We start from the raw sequence: 8,186 nt of genomic DNA on the forward strand, positions 1-8,186 counted from the left end.
CACACACACACACACACATACATACACACACACACCACACACACAGATAAATAATAAGTGAGAATGTTGTTGTGCCAGACCGGTGCCAGAGTGAGAGTGGGTGGAAAGAATTCACCCACACACACGCACTCACACACGCACACACGCACCTACCTCCCTCTCTCTCGTTGAAAGCACCGGTTCTCGTCCGATCACCGAAGTTAAACAACGTCGGGCCCGGTTAGTACTTGGATGGGTGACCGCCCGGGAACACCGGGTGCAGTTGGCATCATTTTTCCTCATCTTCATCATCATCTTTATCATCACGTGCTGAAGTTTTCTGACCTCCTTTTGTTGGTAAACTTTTTAACTTTTTAATTTTTAATTTTTCAATTTTATCATTGTGTGTCTGTGCGTCCCAAGGACAGATTGTAAGAAAAGGCGTAGCCTTAAATCTTAATCCTTGTCAACTAAAGTGCAATTCAATTCAATTCAATTCAATTCTCTCCCTCCCTCTATCTCCCTCCCATCCTCTCTCTCTCTATTTCTCCCTCCCTCCCTCTCGCTCTCTCCCTCTGTCTCGCTCTCTCCCTCCCTCTCGCTCTCTCCCCCTCTCTCGCTCTCTCCTCCTCCCTGCGTCCTCTATCTTCCTCCCTCCCACCCCCTCTCTGTCTCTCTCTACCGCCATCCCTTCCTCCCTACTCCCCTCCTATCTTTCTACCTCCCTCTTTTTCTCACTCCCCTTCCCTTTTCCTCCCTCCCTCCCTCTCTCTCTCTCTCTCTCTCTCTCTCTCTCACACACACATTTTCATACATTTACACACACCCTACTCACACACACAGTCAGTAATGCTGCGTCGCCCAAAACAAATAACGGTTGTGGGCGTGACGAAAAAAAGAACAGGGCCGCGGAGTGCTATGAAAATTATGAGCAGTTCTTCCAAACCCATAAAAAAAATATGACACTACCAGCCTGTTTACGCATATTGAGCCAGAATTTTTGTGTTTGGGCAAATCGACGTTGCAGTTCCGGAGCAAATGATCAAAATTTCTTTGCAAATTTGCGTTCAAACGTGGTTTTTTTTTTTTTAACATAATATAACAATGCACAGCTCGAAAATATGGCCCAAAACAAATCTACGGTACTTCGAAGAAAGAAGAATAACAACATTCTTGTCCAATACGACTTGCAAGTTACCGTGTGCGCTGTAAAATCTCCTTATCTTCAAAGCAGACGAAAAGCAGACATCTTTATTTTCTTCCAAGGGAGAAATCGTTGGTCATAAAGTCTTGCAGGACCCAAACATACTTTTGCACGCTTTCTTTTCTTTTCATATTCAGTTGCTTCGCAAAAATAAAATGTCATTGGTTTTCTCAACTTGTCAAGTCAGTCAAAACGACCGCAGAACACAGAACTGGGAAATGACACCGATTGAAATATGAAAGATCTTCGATGACGAAAGTATAAATGACGTCATGTGGTCACACCTATCTCGAGAACTAAACGTCGCTCAGAACCAGCGCCCTTCCATCACAGTTAGTCTGTGGTGTAAGTAGGCCTAAGTAAGTATAGGCTAATGCAAATCGTTTTGCGGTTGTTTCGGCTTTCGATGCTATTTCAGTTGACAAGATTCATTTTCTTTTACTTCTTATTTGCAGTATGGCACATTGTCATTATGGACATTACGTCACGTGCAAGATGATAACAAGGCAAACTTTGTGACGTCATTGCCACCTGACGTTATTCCCATTACGCGTCAACACGTATTGCCTAACCCATCTTACGGTCTGGGCGGTCGGACACTGAGGGTGATCACTAAAGAAGTAAATGATAATTTCTGTTTTGCACGATTTTTAAAAAAGTTCTGAATGACCTTAAAACCTTGAAACCGACTTGCAGATATCGTTGATTTTTTTTCACCATAAACGGTTGGTTATTTGTTTAAATTATACTTATATAACGTATAATTACTTGTTAAAATTGACTCAGCTTGGGCAGAGATCGGGAGAATAATCCTCACTAACTTAGTTATTTTAACATATCAAACAGTTTCTTTCGCTGTACAATTAAGCGAACAAACAGTAATCAGGGATGGCCAAATCTCAAAATCGAAACTCGCCAGCCGGGCGAGTAACTTCAAGAAAGTCTCTAGCCCGCCAGAAATTTCGCTAGCCCGATACATACAACAGTTTCTGTATCTGCAGTGTTCATAACGCTTTGAAACTAGATTATACATCCAGAAGTGTTGTATTTGACCAGAATTTTCACTGGCCAACCGGGCGAGTAATCAAGCGGTTTCTACTAGCCCGGTGGATTTTTTACTCGCCCCTGGCGATCAGGCGGACGATGTGGCCGTTCCTGGTAATGGTGACTGTTGTCGTATAAATATATCACATGCGAATTTGTTTGCTGTTGTTTGTGTCTTGGTTTGTATATATCAAATGACAATGTGACGTAATTCCTCAAATTATAGACAGAAGTAAATGTGAACTATGCATAACAATCAAACAACAAGAAAGGTAGGTTGTTGGAACGTTTGTAATTGACAAAACAATGCATTCACATAATTTGTTATTGTATTGTTTTGTCAATAACAAACGTTCCAACAACCTACCTTTCTTGTTACATTTAGTCAAGTTTTGACTAAATGTTTTAACGTAGAGGGGGGAATCGAGACGAGGGTCGTGGTGTATGTGCGTGTGTGTGTGTCTGTCTGTCTGTGTGTGTGTGTGTAGAGCGATTCAGACTAAACTACTGAACCGATCTTTATGAAATTTGACATGAGAGTTCCTGGGTATGATATCCTCAGACGTTTTTTTCATTTTTGTTGATAAATGTCTTTGATGACGTCATATCCGGCTTTTCGTGAAAGTTGAGGCGGCACTGTCACGCCCTCATTTTTCAACCAAATTGGTTGAAATTTTGGTCAAGTAATTTTCGACGAAGCCCGGACTTCGGTATTGCATTTCAGCTTGGTGGCTTAAACATTAATTAATGACTTTGGTCATTAAAAATCTGAAAATTGTAAAAAAAAAATTTTTTTTATAAAACGATCCAAATTTACGTTCATCTTATTCTCCATCATTTTCTGATTCCAAAAACATATAAATATGTTATATTTGGATTAACAACAAGCTCTGAAAATTAAATATATAAAAATTATTATCAAATTTTTTTCGAAATCAATTTAAAAACTGTCATCTTATTCCTTGTTGGTTCCTGATTCCAAATATATATAGATATGATATGTTTGGATTAAAAACACGCTCAGAAAGTTAAAACGAAGAGAGGTACAGAAAAGCGTGCTATCCTTTTCAGCGCAACGAAACCCCGCTCTTCTTGTCAATTCCACTGGCACTGCCTTTGCCACGGGCGGTGGAGTGACGATGCTACGAGTATACGGTCTTGCTGCGTTGCGTTGCGTTCAGTTTCATTCTGTGAGTTCGACAGCTACTTGACTAAATGTTGTATTTTCGCCTTACGCGACTTGTTTTTATTTTCAGAAGAATTCTCTTTTTACATTTAGTCAAGTTTTGACTAAATGTTTTAACATAGAGGGGGAATCGAGGCGAGGGTCATGGTGTGTGTGTGTGTGTGTGTGTGTGTGTGTGTGTGTGTGTGTGTGTGTGTGTGTGTGTGTGTGTGTGTGTGTGTGTGTGTGTCTGTCTGTCTGTGCGTGTGTGTGTGTAGAGCGATTCAGACCAAACTACTGGACCGATCTTTATGAAATTTTATTTATTTATTTATTTATTAAGGAGATTTCTATAGCGCATAACTAAAAGCACTATGCGCTTTACAATATCACTAGGTGTAAGCACACGCAAACATACTCTGATTAAATAGAACTTAGCCTAACAAGACATACTAAGAACACTAAACATTTGAGTTCATACAAAAATAGAGAATTAAATTAAATACTGGACAAACGATTAAAATAAGCTTAAGGCCTACACCGACTACAATGGACTATTTCAAATACAAAAATTTAGTTAACTATAAAAGGCAGTGCATAAAACTCCATAATCCTAAGAAGGTCGAACAAATAAAAAACATAAAAGACTATTTAACTATAATTACTTCGTAAAAGATAATAAACATGGAATACAAAGCTGTAATTTTTAACAACAAATCTAAAAAGATTTTCATGCCATAATTATTGCACAACACATTTTGACACACACCCAACCTCACACAAGCACACATACACACTTACACACACATAGAGGGGGAAATTTGACATGAGAGTTCAAGGGAATGATATTCCCGGACTTCTTTTCTTTTTTTCAATAAATACTTTTGATGACGTCATATCCGGCTTTTTGTAAAAGTTGAGGCGGCACTGTCACACCCTCATTTATCAATCAAATTGATTGAAATTTTTGTAAAGCAATCTTTGACAAAGGCCGGACTTCGGTATTGCATTTCAGCTTGGTGGCTTAAAAATTAATTAATGACTTTGGTCATTAAAAATCTGAAAATGGTAATACATTTCTTTTTTTTATATAAAACGATCCATATTTACGTTCATCTTATTCTACATCATTTCCTGATTCCAAAAACATATAAATATGTTATAGTTGGATTAAAAACAAGCTCTAAAAATTAAAAATATAAAAATTATGATCAAAAACAATTTCATCTTATTCCTTCTCGGTTCCTGATTCCAAAAACATATAGATATGATATGTTTGGATTAAAAACACGCTCAGAAAGTTAAAACGAAGAGAGGTACAGAAAAGCGTGCTATGCAGCACAGCGAAACCACTACCGCGCTGAACAGGCTCGTCAGTTTCACTCCGTTATGCACAAGCGGCGGACTACGGTCATTGTGAAAAAATGCAGTGCGTTCAGTTTCATTCTGTGAGTTCCACAGCTTGACTAAATGTAGTAATTTCGCCTTACGTGACTTGTTCTGAATTTTGGAACGTTGGCAGTCTCTTTGTTTTTGGATTTGCTCATCTATGCGTAACAATGTAGTCTCAAGGCAACATAGAGAATGCGAAGCACTAAAATGAAGGAGCGACGTTCCTCAGTGTTCGCGTGTATGTCGCAAAATAGACAATTTTACCAATGGAAAGAACATCTTCTTTTACAGTGGACGTATATGGTGATGCGTGCTAGCGACGATGACCCATGTCCCTCCTACACGGGCGTTGCCATGGAGATACTCCAGGAACTTAGCATTCGTTTGAATTTCAGGTACATATGAGATCATTTCAAATCAAGACATTCAAATGTTGAAAACAAAATATCTACCCGTGGCATGGTTTTTTGTCCATCTGAGACGGGAGTTTATAATAGTTAAATTAACAGTTCATCAAAGCGATGGCTGCATACGTAGAGGTTACATGCCGAGTCTCAGTGATTATCAAAAATAATGGTCGAAGTTTGCGGATCATGAAAAATGCGAGCTTTAGCGAGCTTTTTCATGACCGCGAACTGAGACCATTATTTTTGATAATCACTGAGACGAGGTGTGTAACCTCTTTATTCCTCCTTTCTTCAGTTATTCAAAGAAAAGAGGAGGTTTTTTGCGAAAGTTTGATCGAATCCTATTCACTCAACCAGTCAACCTGCGCAGGCGATCGATTAATGCGCGGTTGTTTAGTTCCGTGCAAATCATTCCATTCTGTTAACACTTCTTGTCAGTTTTCCTATTTTGGACTAAAATCAAGTACACAGATATGCTGTTATTCTGCTGTGGTGGCAAAGGCAGATATTGTGTGTTCTGTATATGTTTTGGTATCGCTTAGGATAATGTTCTTTCGTCAAATGGGACTAGCAGACGAACTTTTGCACCCGTGTTTCCAACGTTAAAAACTGTATGAAGTTAAGTTTTCTGGGGAAAATAGTGTATGAAACCGCTTTATGTTGTTTAAATTGATGAGATGTGTGCATTTGGTTGCGTGTGATCTGTTTATTAAATGAAATATTGTTGAAAACTGACCGTCGGATTGCAGTCTGTTGTCGAAGAAACTGAGTGAAAAGAAGGGGAACTACTCTTGTCGCTAGACAAAGTATGAGTTACTTGCCTTGGGAAATTGCTTGTGATGAACGTCTGATCTAGATTCAGAAAACAACCGAACTCATGGATTTTATATGGAGATTCATGTGTTCAGGCCTGTAGTTGTTAATTTAAATGCAGTATGTTTGTATTGTTTGCTCCAGAGATGTATACTTCGTACATTAGAGCGTTCGGAACTTTTCAGTCGCAAAAAGTAGTACCGAAACAGAACAGCTTCTCAACCCATTGCACTATCGAGGATTCAGGCTGTTGCTGGGTCGTTATTTGTTTGGTTGCTGGGTCATTATCGAAAAATAACTACCCCTACAAGTTTACAGAGGTAAAGAAGCAGAGGGGGGAATAAAAAGAAATAAAGTCTGCTTTTTGACGGGGTTTGACCTTTTCACTATATACAGTCGGACCCGCGTACAAGAAAGTCGAGGGGACATACTTTCTTGCTTTCTTATGAGGGTTTTTCTTTACTGCTGGTCACAGAAGGAGGGAATCAGAGGTAAAAAAAATCTGATTCTAATTTGGTTATTTATGCTCCACATACATTCTATTTTAATACACTGGTAAACCAAAAGCTAAACGTTCTGAGAAACATCCGGTATGACGTCAAAATTGCCTTTCTTGGAAGGGATACTTGTTTCTGGGAAATACATTTGGTTGGCTGTACTCGCTTAAAGAAAATTGACTCAAGGCAGCCCATTTATAAAAAGTTGGGTTCTAAAAACTGAGCAGACTGTCTCATATCCGAGCTAAAGTATTCTATAGAACAAGGAGTCGACCTTTGTATGCAGGAGCTTTTTTAAATTTTTTTATAAGCGAGCTTCTTATATCTGAGCTTTTGTAAGTTATGCTTTCTTATAAGGGAGCTTTCTTATAAACGAGCTTCTTATGAGCGGGTCCCTCGATCTCAATTCATGCATCATCGTCGTCCGTGGTTGCTGTTGTTGTTGTGTGCGCGCGCGTGTGTGTGTGTGTGCGAGTGCGTGCGTGCGTGCGTGCGTGCGTGCGAGCGAGCGTGTGTGTGTGCGTGTGTGTGTGTGTGTGTGTGTGTGTGTGTGTGTGTGTGTGTGTGAGTGTGTGTGTGTGTGTGTGTGTGTGTGTGTGTGTGTGTGTAAAAAAACAAAAAAGAAAACCACACACAACAACAACAAACAACAAACAACAACAAACAACAACAACAACAACAACAACAACAACAACAACAAATCATATATAAAAAATAAAATTATTGTTTCAGCTACATCTTCGTACCCCCTACGGACGACAGCTGGGGAATACAGCTGGACAACGGTCAGTGGGATGGACTTATTGGAATGCTGATCAGAAAGGTAATTCATGTAGCAGATAAATATTTCTTCCTTCTAATGCAAATGTTCTTAGTAAACCACAACAGCCCTGTTCAAGCTTTTACATGGGATAAGAAAAAAATGGATAGCCTGCTTGAATGCAAGATATATGTGTGTGTGAGTGTGTGTGTGGGGGGGGGGGGATGTGTGTGTGAGTGTGTGTGTGTGTGTGTATGGTGTGTGTGTGTGCGTGTGTGTGTGTGTGTGTGTGTGTGTGTGTGTGTGTGTGTGCTCAATTTATTTTTCAGATTGTCATTTGTAACAGTTACAAAATTAAGGTCAGATATAGCACGAAAATGTTGCTATTTTTGTGTGTGTCTTTATGCAGTTACAGAGAGACATTTTAAGAATTACCCAGGAATAATTTTAGAAATTCGGTCAAAGTACAAAAATATTGTCTTTAAAATAAATAATATAGTTATGCCGATGATATCTACCGAGAAAACAAAATCTAAATTGCTCTGTTGTTGCACCAAGGGATCTATTTAGAATAAAATAAAACATACGTCAAAGATCTATTTTTATTTTTCTGGAAGATGAATGTTTCCCAACAACTTCATGTTTTATCCTAAAAAAAGCCACAAAAACCGTCTATTTTGACCCATAATTCATTCAAATATCACTTTTCCCAAGGTTTTGTTTTAATCAAGAGCCTTGAAATAAAAAATGAAAATTCTTGTCGAAGAACCAAAACCTAATTTCCTTGGCATATCTGCCTTTAATCCAGGAACGCATTTCCACTTCGCAGGTGCAGATTTTTGGTGTATGTCCAAGGTTGATTCATACTAAAATCCTCCTTTGGGGCTTTAATACATCTTCTTTAAATTGCCAGGAAGCGGATATA

The 8,186-nt window shown here is 39.0% G+C and overlaps 1 pseudogene; it reads left to right on the forward strand.

Annotated features, from left to right (window-relative positions):
* The first annotated feature begins 147 nt into the window (after nt 1–147).
* Nucleotides 148–268, forward strand: LOC138951431 (5S ribosomal RNA; annotated as a pseudogene).
* The last annotated feature ends 7,918 nt before the right edge of the window (nt 269–8,186 follow it).

This window comes from Littorina saxatilis, linkage group LG1 (assembly GCF_037325665.1).
Source record: "Littorina saxatilis isolate snail1 linkage group LG1, US_GU_Lsax_2.0, whole genome shotgun sequence".
NCBI classification, from domain to species: Eukaryota; Metazoa; Mollusca; class Gastropoda; order Littorinimorpha; family Littorinidae; genus Littorina; species Littorina saxatilis.